This window comes from Eleginops maclovinus, chromosome 9, assembly GCF_036324505.1.
Source record: "Eleginops maclovinus isolate JMC-PN-2008 ecotype Puerto Natales chromosome 9, JC_Emac_rtc_rv5, whole genome shotgun sequence".
Lineage (NCBI taxonomy): Eukaryota > Metazoa > Chordata > Actinopteri > Perciformes > Eleginopidae > Eleginops > Eleginops maclovinus.
The window spans coordinates 5,720,487-5,734,476 of NC_086357.1; the positions used below are offsets into that span (position 1 = coordinate 5,720,487).

Here is a 13,990-nt window from a genome sequence, read left to right on the forward strand (position 1 = left end):
ATTTTTTCCCTTCAATGGATCCTTTGTCTTCTCCTCCCTGTATAATCCCCTGGATCCGTCCAGAATAATAAAATGTACATAAACCGATCAGCCATAACATTATGACTACCTGCCTAGTACTGTGTAGGCCTCCCTTTTGCGGCCAGAAAAACCCTGACCCGTCGAAGCATGGACTCCACTAGACCTCTGAAGTTGTGCTATGGTGTCTGGCACCAAGACGTTAGCAGCAGATCCTTTAAGACCAATAAATTGCGGGTTCAGGCCTCCATGGATTGGATTTGTTAATCCAGCACATCCCACAGATGCTCGATTGAATTGAGGTCTGGGGAATTTTGAGGCTAAGTCAACATCTACAACTCGTTGTCGTGTTCCTCAACCTGCTGAAAGAGGCCATTGCCATTAGGGAATACTAATTCCATGGGGTTAGCATGGACAAGCCCACCAGTCTGCGGCTACGCAGCCCCATACGCAACAAACTGCAATGCACTGTGAGTTTTGACTCCTTTCTAACCGAACCAGCATTAACTGCTTCAGCATTTGAGCTGCGGCAGCTCTTCTGTTGGATCGGACCACATAGGGCCAGCCTTCCCTCCCCACGCGTAGCCATGAGCCTTGGCCGCCCATGACCCCCCACAAGAGCTGCAGATTTGGAGATGCTCTGACTCAGTCGTTTAGCCATGACAATTTGGTGCTTGTCAAAGTCACTCCCAGCCTTACGCTTGCCCATTTTTCCTGCTTCTAACACATCAACTTTGAGGACAAAGGGTTCACTTGCTTCCTAACATATCCAGCCCACTGAGAGGCATCATTGTAACGAGATCCAAATATTATTTAATCTCCAGTATAAATCACTCTAACACGTTTTACTGAGACTTGCTTTACCTTATTATCAAAACACTATTTATAGGTCCACCATATGGTTTGCCATTTCAGTTACCCATACACGGACATGCAACATATTTCCCCATGGGGACCACCACCCCCTGGACAATATTATTTCAGCACTTAATAAAGTAAGTTCTCGTGCAGCTAAAGTTGAACCATTCCTTGCATAATGCCTTACCAATTGTACAACATCCTTTGGCAAATGATCGGAAACCACCGCAAATCTTCTGGTGTAATATTTTAAAGCATGACGTTTACCTGTTCCCGAGCAGATCAGCCATGCAGGTAAACACTAATGAGGACATCAGGCTCCACCTTCATCTTTTGCCTCATGTCCACTGCATTGTTCCCCAACCAGGCGGATGTTCCAACTTAAGAGAACAGAGAGGATTGTTAACAGAACGACATTGGACACCCTGCACAAAACAGATGGATGGATGGAGACTCATGGTCAAAGGATTCCTTTCAGCTACACAGCGTAGGGCAGATTCCAGGTCCTGGTTGGCTCTCTCAGTTTGATCGTTTGACTGGGGATGATAGCCAGAAGTTAGAATGACAGAGGCGCCAAGGGATTGACAGAATACTTTCCAAACCTGACTGGTGAATTTGGGGCCACGGTCGGAGACGATGTCCGCCGGAATACCATGCAGGTGGAACACATGCTCCGTGAGGAGTCGGTAGGTCTCGATGGCAGAGGGAAGCTTTGGCAGGGCTACACAGTGGGCAGATTTAGAGAACTGGTCAACAACAGTAAGAATAGTGTTGTTACCGTGAGAGGGAGGCAGGCCAGAGATGAAGTCCAGAGCTATATGAGACCAGGGTCGGCTAGGGATGGGAAGAGGTTGAAGCACTCCAGCGGAGGTTTGGTGGGATGCCTTGCTCCTGGCACAAGTGGTGCAAGCAAAAACAAATGCCTTGGTGTCTTTATGGATAGTTGGCCACCAAAAATGCCTCTTGAGAAGGGAGAGAGTGCGGTTCACCCCAGGATGGTTGGAGAAACAGGAGCTGTGTATCCACTGCAGGACCTGGGAGCATACTGAGTCAGGGACAAATTGGCGGTTAGAAGGGCCGGTGCCAGGGTCCGGTTGCTCCTTCACGGCCTCCCGAATGTGGTTGTTAATCTCCCATGTGAGGGAACCAATGACGCAGCTCTGGAGAAGAATTGTGTCATCTGAAGTAACAGGATCGTCGGCAGAAAAAAGTCAGGGCAGGGCATCATGCTTGGTATTCCGGGAACCAGGACGATAGGTGAGTGTGAAATCAAACCTACTAAAGAAAAAGGGCCCATCTGGCTTGACGGGAGTTTAACCTCATTGCAGACTGGATGTATGATAAGTTCTTATTATCTGTCCACACAAGGAATGGCTGCTCGCTTCCCTCAAGCCAGTGTCTCCATTCCTCCAGTGCCAGTTTCACTGCCAGCAGTTCCCTGTTGCCAACGTCATAGTTATGTTCCGCTGGAGAGAGACGGCGGGAGAAGAAGGCACATGGATGAAAGTTATTGCTGGGACCTGTAGCTTGAGACAGGAAGGCCCCCACTCCATTGTCAGATGCATCAACTTCAATGACAAACTGCTTACTGGGGTCTGGTTGGGCAAGAATAGGAGCAGAGGTAAACAGAGATTTCAGCCTTTGGCCTCATTGGCTCCTGTGTTCCAGGAAAACTTCAGGTTAACCGAGGTGAGTCTGGTGAGTGGAGCAGCAACCTTGCTGTAGTCCTTAATGAACCGTCGATAGAAGTTGGCAAAGCCGAAGAACCTCTGCAACTCCTTCCGAGTGGTGGGAACCGGCCACTCCACCACTGCCTTGATCTTGCCGGGATCTGCCTCCAATCTGCCTTGCCTGATAATGTAACCTAGGAAACTCACCCGATCCTGGTGGAACTCACACTTCTCGGTCTTGACAAAGAGTTTATTCTCCCACAGTCTCTGGAGGACCTGGCGGACGTGGCTCTCATGCTCCTCCTGGCTCTTGGAGAAAATCAAGATGTTGTCCAAGTAAACAAAGACGAAATGGTTAAGGAAGTCTCGCAACACGTCATTGATCAGAGCCTGGAATACTGCTTGGGCGTTGGTGAGACCAAATGGCATGACCAAATAGGTCATGGCATTGAATCCAAAAGTAGGTCAGCGATGCCCAGCCAGGGAGACAGAAACAGACAAAAACAGGGAGGCAGTACTGTGGATCCTCACACAAACAAAGTCACTGCAGACTTCTTGTCTCAAACATTTTGTAATCCAGCATTCTAAATGTTTGGCATTGTCCCGATGACTTGAATATTTCTTTTCTGTTTCCATTTTAAACATCCTGTTACATACATACAGTTATGAAATTTCTTCTGCTTGTCTTAATTAATGCAATAAGCATGTATGTATTTGCAACCCCCACACACACACGCACACACACACACAGACAGACATAGATCATGATAGAAATGTATGGTACGGTTCCCCAGGACATACAAACTGCTGGACGCTAACTTGCAAATGTTGTGCAATTTGGGATTTTGCCATTATAGCCGATTGCGGAGTGGTTGAGGATGTTGAATCAATTTCTGACATTTTCAGGATCAAAAATAGCAGTTTTAACCAGGAAGTGGCCATAGTAGTATTCTCGATGGGCTGATTTTGATCAAAGGAGTAGATTAGTTATAGAGAGCACAAGATGAAAATTATTATCTCTACTCTGGACAATTCTTTTTTGAATAAAAAAAGGCAATCTGTCCAATCCAAAGGATCCAGAGTGTCACAGCCTGGTCCTGGCTTATCGCCCCTCACCCTCACCTGAGTTGCTTCCCTGCTTGTTAATCACCTGCCTGGCCTCAACGAGGTTCAGCTGTCCCTAATCATTTCTCTTCCCCAGTGTGTATAAGCTGTGCTGTTGCCTTAGTCAGTGCCAGTTTGTCTTGTCTGTCTACCAGGAAGTGTTCACAGAGGAATCCCAGTGTTAGCCACAATTGTAGCATTTTGCTGCGGCTGTGTTTTTTCTTTTGCTGGTGCCAGTGGTTTTTGCATGATACGGAGTCCCCACAAATCTTCCAAATCGACCAAAAGTAAAGCACTGAGCCTCTCAATAACTCCCAAAACCACTCCAAAAATGCCTAAATTGGCCAAACCATTTCTGTAACTATTGTCCAGGCTACAATGATAATTAATGCTAAATAACACAACTAATGCTTATTGTGCAAAGGTATCTTAATTGCTGTGTACTGCTGTTTCTAAACAAAGGATTTTGGGGTTTCTGACTATTTGTTTATAGTTAAACATGCACCTGTTCACATTGACACAAGAATATTTTCACTGTTGTAGAAAACTAATAAAACAGGAGGGTTTTAAAACGTTTTTTTGTTGTATAATTCACACATTTATATAAATGTTTTAGGTACTTGCAAGACCCCCGCTAAAAGCACCCATAGTTTTAATAAATGGAACTTGAACGACACACACATTTGTCCCAATGTGTTCTGACTATATTATTACTATTATATTTAATACAAGGATAATGCATAGTTTAATTCTTAAAAGAATGAAAACCCGGGCCAGACTCCTGGACCAAAGTTGTGAACTTGTCATAACCCATGCTGTTCCATCTTCAAACTGTAAGCACAATGTTTTGCCAACTGGGTCATTATCATGTGCCTTTGAGACATTGTAATTTCGATAAGAAAAGGGTAAGATTTCCCCTTAGACTTTATAATCATGTTATTAAGCTGCCCCTAGGGTGTTAAAAATACATATTGGTCAAGCTTAAACACTTTTTATGAATTAAATACAGAATGTCAAAATATGTCCACCCTGTCGGGGACAAATGTAATCTTCAGATATATGTTTTTTATTACATAATTATAATAAAACATACCTTTTCAGAAAGGTCTTTTGTCCCTTTCTAGTTAATACATTTCAGGTAATGGGAAAAGTCTTTGGTAAATACTAAAATTAGAATAAAATTGCAGTTTTATCTAAGCGATGGCCATAGGTCTTCTTTGATTTTAAAATAAAATGACAAAAACAAATCTAACAAGCAAAACTTTTTAATGGTATTGTTTGATAATCATTTGGACATCAGGAAACACACACAGGGTTACTGTATATTCAATACATATTTTGTTTTTTTCCATTAAACTTAAATTTGACAGGGTGGACATTGGCATGATAGGGTGGAAAATCACATGACAGGGTGGACAAACGCAATTCATTAAGTACAGAAAAACATTAAAAAGGATGAGTTAGGTACAAACTGTACTCAGTTAACATCAGAACACATATCAAGGGTAGGCTACTCATCAGAACATCAGGACATCTAGGTCTACTGTAATTGGTCCTCCATGTACTTCCATACAGATGGCTCAACTGAGAAGGCACGCCTGTTCACAAGTTGTGGTTCCGACATGAGGCACAGAATCTGCCAATCCCCATACCAGTTGATGTCATCACGAGGACTTGGCCAACAGAATTTGTTGATGCCTTTGTTGTGCATGCATTTCCCTTTCACATTGTGCTCCTCTACATCAAGAATGATACCAGGGTATCCATCATTGTCATAGTTGACTACACACCATTCACCAATGTGCTTCTCCTCGATGACTTCTGGCCTCCAACTTTTATTCTGTTCCTTCACATTCAAGATTCAAGAGAGTTTATTGTCATTGTCATTGAAGGCAACAAAATTGTGTGTGGAGCAACAACACTGCGTAGTTTCAAGTAGTAGTAGTAGCCTATGTACATAGTCAAAGTGCTTGACCCCCCCCCCCTCCCATATAAATTGATAAGTAATAATAATTTAGCAGTCTACTCACATGTACTTTTGACTGATCACTGGGTGGTGTCTCTGACAAAAGCAAAGCGCTGGCCCTGGACTTTGCTCTGGCTGCTTTTTTTGCCTCTCTCCACTTCTTTCTTTTTGCCCTCTTCTCTCGCTCACTCAGCTCATCAATGCCCTTTTTCTTTCCAGTGTCTCTGTCCTTCTTCCACCTGACCCTCTCTTTTTCAAGATACTGTCTTTTTCTGTCAGGGTCAGCATCACGGCGCTCCCGGTAGCGTTTTGCTATTTCAGCTCCTCTTTGACTCATAACTAAAACAGACGCAAGACACCCTTAAACCAGCAGTCTGACTTCAATTGTTATTGTTAACAAATGGTGTGTATACTGTTATTTTATGACGTTATTATTGTCATTATAGTCAAAAAACTATCCACCTGTCCCCCCTGTCATGCATCATGTCCACCCTATCAGGGAAGTATTAATGACAGGGTGGACAACGATAGGGTGGACATTTTCAGCTAAGATTAGCAATTGATAAGCACATGGGGGCCCCTCAGCTAGCAGAGATAGCAGTAGTGAAGGTGACCTCAAAATAAATATGACAATATTTAAACATTTTGAAAAATAATAATATTTTTTAATATATCCCCATGATAGGGTGGACATGTTAAGCTCGACACCTTGCAACAAGAAAGACAATATGAAGAAAATTGTGAAATTAAGGTGTAAATACTTACTGATAAGGGGTCATGTGTGTCAACCATCACTGAAGAGTGTCAAAATGGTGGTCATGATGTCACCGATGACATCAGCTACCGCATTAAAGGGCCAGTTACAACATAATGACAGGGTGGACACTGATTTGAGGGACATGTATTAAATACTTAATATTTATATTAAATATTTGTTGAAGACTACTAGAATTACCCATTTATGAAAGTTATTGTCAATAATAATAAGACCATAAAAAATAATTTTAATTTTGTTTAATTTAATGACTTTATTATACTCATAGTTGCTCCCACTATTGTGTGAGGGACATGGCAAAATCGCCTACACACACTTAAAGAAAATGGTACAAATGAATACAAAATAACTCTAAGATGGTAAATATAGTATAGATGTATGTCTTAATGATTATACATTTGAAATACAAACTCAAAACATCATTATTTTTGCATTAAATTGAAAATAAATGTGTGATTCTGACTGGGACCTTGAAAGGCACTTTATAATGATAATGACCCAACTTTTTTTGTCAGACTTTCTCCTCTTAGGTTGGCTTAATTTTCTCCTGACTTCAGTATTTTCTAATATTTTACTGTCTACCTAATCCTAAACCAATGTAGTTTTGGGACTCCCTTTCCATCCAGCTACCAGTCTTCAACCATGGGACTTCTGTCCTTGCATGAACCCTCCTAAACACACAAACACACACCTCCCTACTCATGCATACAGGCCTTGGCAGCTGGGCCCCCAACTTTCTAAATCATGCAATTGAAGTGTTCATGCTGAATAGTGGATTTAGTAAAAAAGATATCCGCTGATTTACAGACGTCTCTTCCCCAATGTAAGCCTTTTTGGGCCCAATGATGTCATGGACAGACACATAAATTGAAGTACCGCCTTATGACCACTACGAACATTTGCTTCCACGTCTGGCGCACTTCCTGGGGGCTTGGGTTAAATCCACTATGAAAACCTGATTTGCACGGCTACCCGCTTTGCAATGCACAAGAGCGAGTTGGTCCGTCTTATTATACAGCAACATACGGCAACTCCAGTAGGACTCTTGAAACAGCGGCGTTCCGCAAAGAACAAAAAAACCCGACAACATTAATCTGAATGAGAGAGATGAGTTATTGTTACCACAACGTCATTTCCAGATTATTTGAAAGGAACTGCTTTTAGGGTGGCTTTACACGGAAACGAAAACGGCTTAAAAACGCAAAACATTTTTGCGGATGCACTATATCGTTTAGATGGAAACGGCGTTTTGGGGGGATGAAAACGCAAGAAAGTGAAACCACCCTCCAGAGTGGAATTCTTGAAAACGCTCCACTGTCGCGCCACCGTGTAAAGGATGAAAAACGCAAAACTTCGTTTCTCGTCACATAGAAATGACGTGACAAGCATAATAAAGCGCCAGAAAACCGAGGGAAACACATTAGAAGGCTATCAACATGTCCGTCCCTGCGGACTTTCAACTCGCCTTAGGCGCTGTAATTGACGTTCAAGAGTCATTTCATCAGATAACAGCAATGATGAGCGAGAGTAGTAAAGAACAGACCAAAAATATGAACTACTTTCTCGAAATTCTTGAAGTTCATAGAGAGAGCAGACGACCTAGACAGCTGTGGGTGAGACCTGGGAGGACTTCTCAGTGGTGGGATAACTTCATGAATGAGGTGGTAGACGACCAAGCGTTTCACCCTAAAACGCTCGTCTAAATGCAGATTTAAAAGTGAAAACGAAACGCCACTTTTGCGTTTTTGTTTCAGATCGTTTCCGTGTAAAGGTAGCCTCAGTGGTGGGATAACTTCATGAATGAGGCATAGCCGTGGGAAGATGATTTGGGTTGGGGGTGCTGAAGACTGAGAGGTGTTCCGATAGGCTAAATAAAAGACAGGCATACGTGTGCGCAATATTTAAACACCACACGATGTATTTCATTGTAAACCAGATAGGCTACTGTGATGTGAACACTAAAACAAAAGGCTACTTATTTCAATAAAAAAATGTTTACAGCTTTAAAGACGGTATTGTAAATGAGCGACTTCCGAAAAAACATTAAACCAAACAAGCATCAACAGAAACCTGCAGTGTTCTCAGGGGCAGGGAAGAATGCACAATATGTCTATTAGTATCTGTTGAGCTGTGGTGCACTACTGTTGCACAGATAACGTTGCATTCGGAGGAAAAGCATACACGGAGAGTGAATTATCTTTAGCCGTACTTGGCGTATTTATTCGGTGTGCTCTGACACATCAGTCTCACGGTCAGAGCTACTACGGCATCAACTACTACTGAACAAGCATTTAGTTCAACCTTTTATAGGCTGTACCTTAGAATCGCACACAACTGAGAACAGTTATTATATCTCAACAATCTCAACTGACATGAAAAACAAAAAAGTCAGCGTCGAACTATTTACAGTACACTGCTCGGCGGCAGCTGAGCTGATCAAATCAAGCGCTTACCGTTGGGCCTTTCACAGTACTACTCCAAACACGGACTGACGCTCAGGCGTCATGGAAATAAAATCTCTCATGAGCGCATTCATGTCCACATCGTCCATAATGTCTTTGTGGACATTCATCAATGAAAGATGCGTCAGCCTCTTCTGTGTCATTGTGGACCTTAACCAAGTCTTTAACCTTCTCAAAGTGGAGAACGATCGTTCCGATGAGGCCACTGATATTGGCAGAGCCAGACATAACTGGATGACTTTCTCAACCTCAGAAAAGAGAGCTCTCGTCTGTGGATGGAGATTACAAAGACGTGCTGCTACATCTTTAACTGTGGTGCACCGAGACTCCTTGGTGACAGTGTTCAGCATTTTAAGCTGGAGATCAAGGCGGCAGTTGTCCAGCTCCATAGGAAGCTGAAGGCTGTCCAAGTCCACTGTTTCTCCCTGTGCTGCTGCTATAACTGCCCTCTCTCTTTTCCCCGCTAGCGTCAAAGTCTCTTGGTCGAACCTTCTTTGAAGCTCCCCTGAAACTAGATCGACAGCCTCATAGAATTCCCGTTTCCAAGAGGCTGTTGGTGCGCTGCGAGTGAGTGCTTCTGGCTCTGCAGTTTGCCTAAATCGTGCCGGGGTTCTGCTCTCTCTCGTTTCTGGCATTTTGAGATCCATTCTTGAGGAATGTTCTTCCACCTTCTGAAACATCTGCACAACATTTGGGTCGTCTCGAAGGGCCGCAATGCTGTTTTTCAGTACATTTGCGCACTCAAGTGTGCCAAGCGCACTCATTGTGGAGCTCTGCAGCTTCCGTGCCACAGCCTCACACGGTTCAAACAGTGCCTGGCAACAGAGCAGGCCGAAGAGAGTTCTGCCTTTACGGGCTTGCTTCCACAGCCCGACAATCTTTGCTCTGCTGTCACCTCTTGTGGTTTTGTCATCTTTCAACAACGTTAGTGTGGCCAGCAGAGTGTTGTAAGATGAACATATGCGCCTGATGGCTGTGGCCCGCACACACCACCTGGTTGGGCACAGGCCTAGGATGTTAACTGCAACCTCGTCGCAACTACTGAAAAGCGATTCATAAAGCTGTTTACGCTTTGACGACTCTCGTATCACACCAGCAACACCCGCACAAAGTTTAATGTATCGGCCACTAGGCCAACTTCGCAGGCGACTTCTTGGAGAACTAAATCAAGTGCGTGGTTGTTGCAGTGAATGTACATGGACAGAGGGCACAGTTCTTTCAGACGGGCCTGGACTCCTGAGAAACAGCCGGACATATTACTAGCGCCATCAAAACAATAAGCAATAAGTCTTTCAATCGGAATGTTCAGACTCAAAAACACATCCTTGATGCAAGAAAATAAAGTTTGTCCGGTAGAGTCAGGAGCATTATAAAAACCCAAAAACAAGCAATGCGCCTCCAGGCTGCTGTCAACAAACTGCAAACAACATGAGAACTGTTCTGTGGTGCTAATGTCAGTAGTGCCATCAGCAACTAGTCCATAAAACATGGATTCGGAAGAATTGGCGACAATGTTCCTCTGAATTGCATGCGCGAACTGTTGAATGATCTCGTTCTGTATGGTGTTTGACATCCAATTGTCTCGTCTCATAATCCACTCTCTTTCCTTCGGAAGATCATATGTTCGCTCCAGCATGTATCCAAACAGTATACCATCACGTGTAGTGTCTCCCCTGAACGGAATACCTTTGCTGCCCAAAAAACGAATACTTCTGAACAGTAGTTCCAAAACATGACGAGCAGTCGCCTGTTGTTTGCAAACCGCATCAGATAAGAGAGCGTTAATCGGTGTGCCTTCCAGTGCAGCAAGTCTCTGAATGGAGTCTGTGTGCAGTTTAGATTTTTCATGTTCGTTGAATTTTGAGGTAGCCTTACGCCAGTTTCCGAAACCACCCGACAGAAATGGGTTGTCTGCACGAACACTATCAGCATTGATCAGTCTTTTTTCTTTGGCTCTCAGGCAAGCAAAACACAAGACACGATCTATCTCTGGAACATAATGTAGCCACTTCCACCTGTTAAACCAGGATGGTGAAAATGTACGACTGTACGTTTCATTCCCACAACGTCGACCAGGAAAATTAAAGTTCAACGGTTGGAAAGGCTCAGTGGGTACACATCCACTGTCAGTGGCAGCAGCATTGTGCAGAGACGTGGCGGGCTTTGGAGGGCCGTTATTACCGTCATCATTTGTGTCAGTGATCTCTGCATCTTCTGAAACGGAGGATGAACTGCTGCTGCTAGCTGGATTTGTTTCCGTTTCTCCAATCTGGAGACACTCTGGTGGTGTAGACCTACTGGTTTTAGACACTGGTATTGGTGATCCACTGAAAAAATCTGAAATTCGTTTCTGTGCCATTTTAACGTTCAGGCTGCCATTTTAGCTTAAACAATCCCGTGGCTACTTCATATGACATCTGATATAACCAGAATGCACAGCGCTATCGAAAACGTTTTGAAGATTATTTTTGTAATAATTAAGAAACTGTATTAAACCATATTACACAACATAATTTTAAATTTTAGACATTTTATGCATTTAATAGTTTATGTATTTTATCGTTAGTTTTTTTTTGTCAACTGGCGGGGCTGCTACGATATTCCAACTGTCGGGACCAGACCTCCAGCAGGGGGTGCTGCAGCACCCCCAGCACCCCTACTTCCCACGGCTATGGAAATGGATTTAACTTCTGTTTGACAGCTATCATACTGAGGAAATATTTACTGTAAATGTATGCAATCATTTATATCTAATTCCTAACTGTGAATGTGTTTCATTTAAATTAGAAATGTATTAGTCTATATATAACTGAGTTTGTTTTGTTAAATGATATCAGACATTATCATATACACGTGATCATAAACCAATACAATTCTTAAAGATATAGTTTATACGTTTATGGCGAACCAACTCGGCTTGTGCAATGCAAATCGACCAGCCGCCTGGAAATCAAAGGTCCCATCTGGGTTGGCGTACATAGCTGTCCACTATGGCGGACCAGTATGCATCCAGTTCTTATAATACATCCATGGTTTAACCATGGCAGCCATCTTTGCTCACCTTTGCTAAGTAGTTGACAAATCTTACTCACTTCAATGTATGATGATGATTTTTTATCAAGATCACTGTAAGCTCGATTTAACCAGCTAGTTTTGCAGAGGTAAATACATTGACATAATATAAAAAGAACAAGCTGCTTTGTGTAATTTTATGTAAGGGTTTCTGCTTTTAATGTTCATATTAGTTCCCGACCAAAGGAACCCACTCATTATCAAAGGTTTTTCTAAATGGACTTTGATAAAGCAGCTGCCAAAACCAACAACAACAAAATAATTGCTTCACGTCTCAGAAGAACCTCCCGCATTTGGCAGTCTCCAATACTCCAGAACCTGTCAAAACAACTTTCCGAAAGCCTGTTCTGTCCTTCCTCAATATAAGGACATGTACTCTTTCAGATTTAACATAAACATATTCTCTGTATCAGGTCAGGCAAGTTGGTTCATGCTCAGTGTTGTCGCTCTGTTGACATTCTGTGCCTGATCTTTAATATTTAACTGTGAAGAAAACAAACAAACTAGAGTTTCTTGCCATCACGGATAGAGATCACATTACTAAAGTGTTTGTACATCCATGTTCCCATGGTGTAGTGTGGCACTAATGCAAGTCATTAAATGGATGTCAATTAGGAAGTCATTCCAGTTTATAGCTAATGGTTCATTATCACTCAGATGGTACAGTGGCTGACAGACTGCGCCAACGCGTTATAATAGCCCAAAGCGTTCCATTTCAAATTGCAAAAAAAAAAAATCACCAACTTGACGAAACATGTTTACTAAAAGATCTTTATTAACGAAAAGCTGCAAAAACACAACCGAATCAGGCATAATGAAAAGTGACGCACACAGTTGGAACCGGAAAGCTTATTGACGAAAATGGGCCAACTGTCCTTCAAAACTTAACTCAAATGTACATTTTATCTGCTTATTTTAACAACATGATCACATGATCCCTTCTGATATGATTGCTGATCTGCTGTAAGCCAGCTAGATAACGTAGCTAACCTTAGTCATTTCAAATATACTGACAAACACCTACAATTATGAAAAAGACTGACTCTGCCAGACTGAAAGTTGCCTTTACTTTCTAATCCAACATCAACAAGCGCTCCGGTACGAACTGTGTGGGTCACTTTCGCTGTTTTGAGCTTCTTGCTGGAGCGTTTTTTTAAATGTATTATAGTGTGGGTGAATCTCAACATTACTGTATCAGTCATTGTAAAGGCTGCATGCATCTGGGTTAGTGATAAATGTTTGTGTGTTTCTTTCTGATTTCAAGTACTGTTTTCTCAGCTGTGCTTGTCTCAATAGATTGAGCCTCTAATGGCTCTCTTTTTTGGTAGAACAGGTTGTGTAAGAACAAAGGTTCCTGGGTCAATGATCGTTGCACGCAGAAAAGCAGTGAGAAAGGTTAAACGAGAGCGAAACAGCAGAGGCTGTTAGGCAAACGTCCAAAACGACAGGGACGGGCCATAAAGTGAGGCCGATCTCAAGATGCTAGACATCTAAGGTATAACAGATAACTGGGAATATGCTTTAGACATGACAAAATATGATTCCATTTGCCTATTTTTATGTGACTGCATGAATGTGGTTGATTTCATTGTGTGTGTGGTTATATTTATTTTTTGTCTGTATTGATGTTAAATGACAAAGAGTGATCTGCAAATGTAAAAGCATGATGTAAAAAAAAAATATTTGGTTTATTTTACATTTAAAACACAAGCAATACAATAAAACACTAGTAATGTCACGTTGGCAGTTTTTATCTCACCTGCTTTTAGCGTTGCTCTTATTTTGAAAATGTTTTCTGTGGTTATTAGTTTTAAACATTGACAGTAAAGTCAGTAATGTGAAGTACTTGTTACGATCTCAGTTTTTGTATTTAGTTTCTCCTGGTGTTGTTACTTCCTGTGTTAGCCTTCCTGTGTCTGATTGCTTCATTGTTGTCACTTGTAGCCCTGGTGTTTCAGCCTCCCCTCCCAAGCGGTGTCTTGTCTTGTGATTAGTCCCTGTGTATTTGGTCTTGTCTTCCCTTGTGTTCCTTGTCGTTTTGTTGTCGCTTTTCCCCGAGTCTGTT

General features: G+C 42.4%; 1 long non-coding RNA gene across 1 annotated transcript; it reads right to left on the reverse strand.

Annotated features, from left to right (window-relative positions):
* Positions 1-5,027: 5,027 nt before the first annotated feature.
* LOC134870188 (uncharacterized) lies at positions 5,028-6,451 on the reverse strand. Its single transcript, XR_010166517.1, has 3 exons — positions 6,382-6,451; positions 5,681-5,955; positions 5,028-5,496 (listed from the first exon to the last, which is right to left on the reverse strand). It is a non-coding gene; the product is annotated as an uncharacterized LOC134870188 (long non-coding RNA).
* Positions 6,452-13,990: the final 7,539 nt, after the last annotated feature.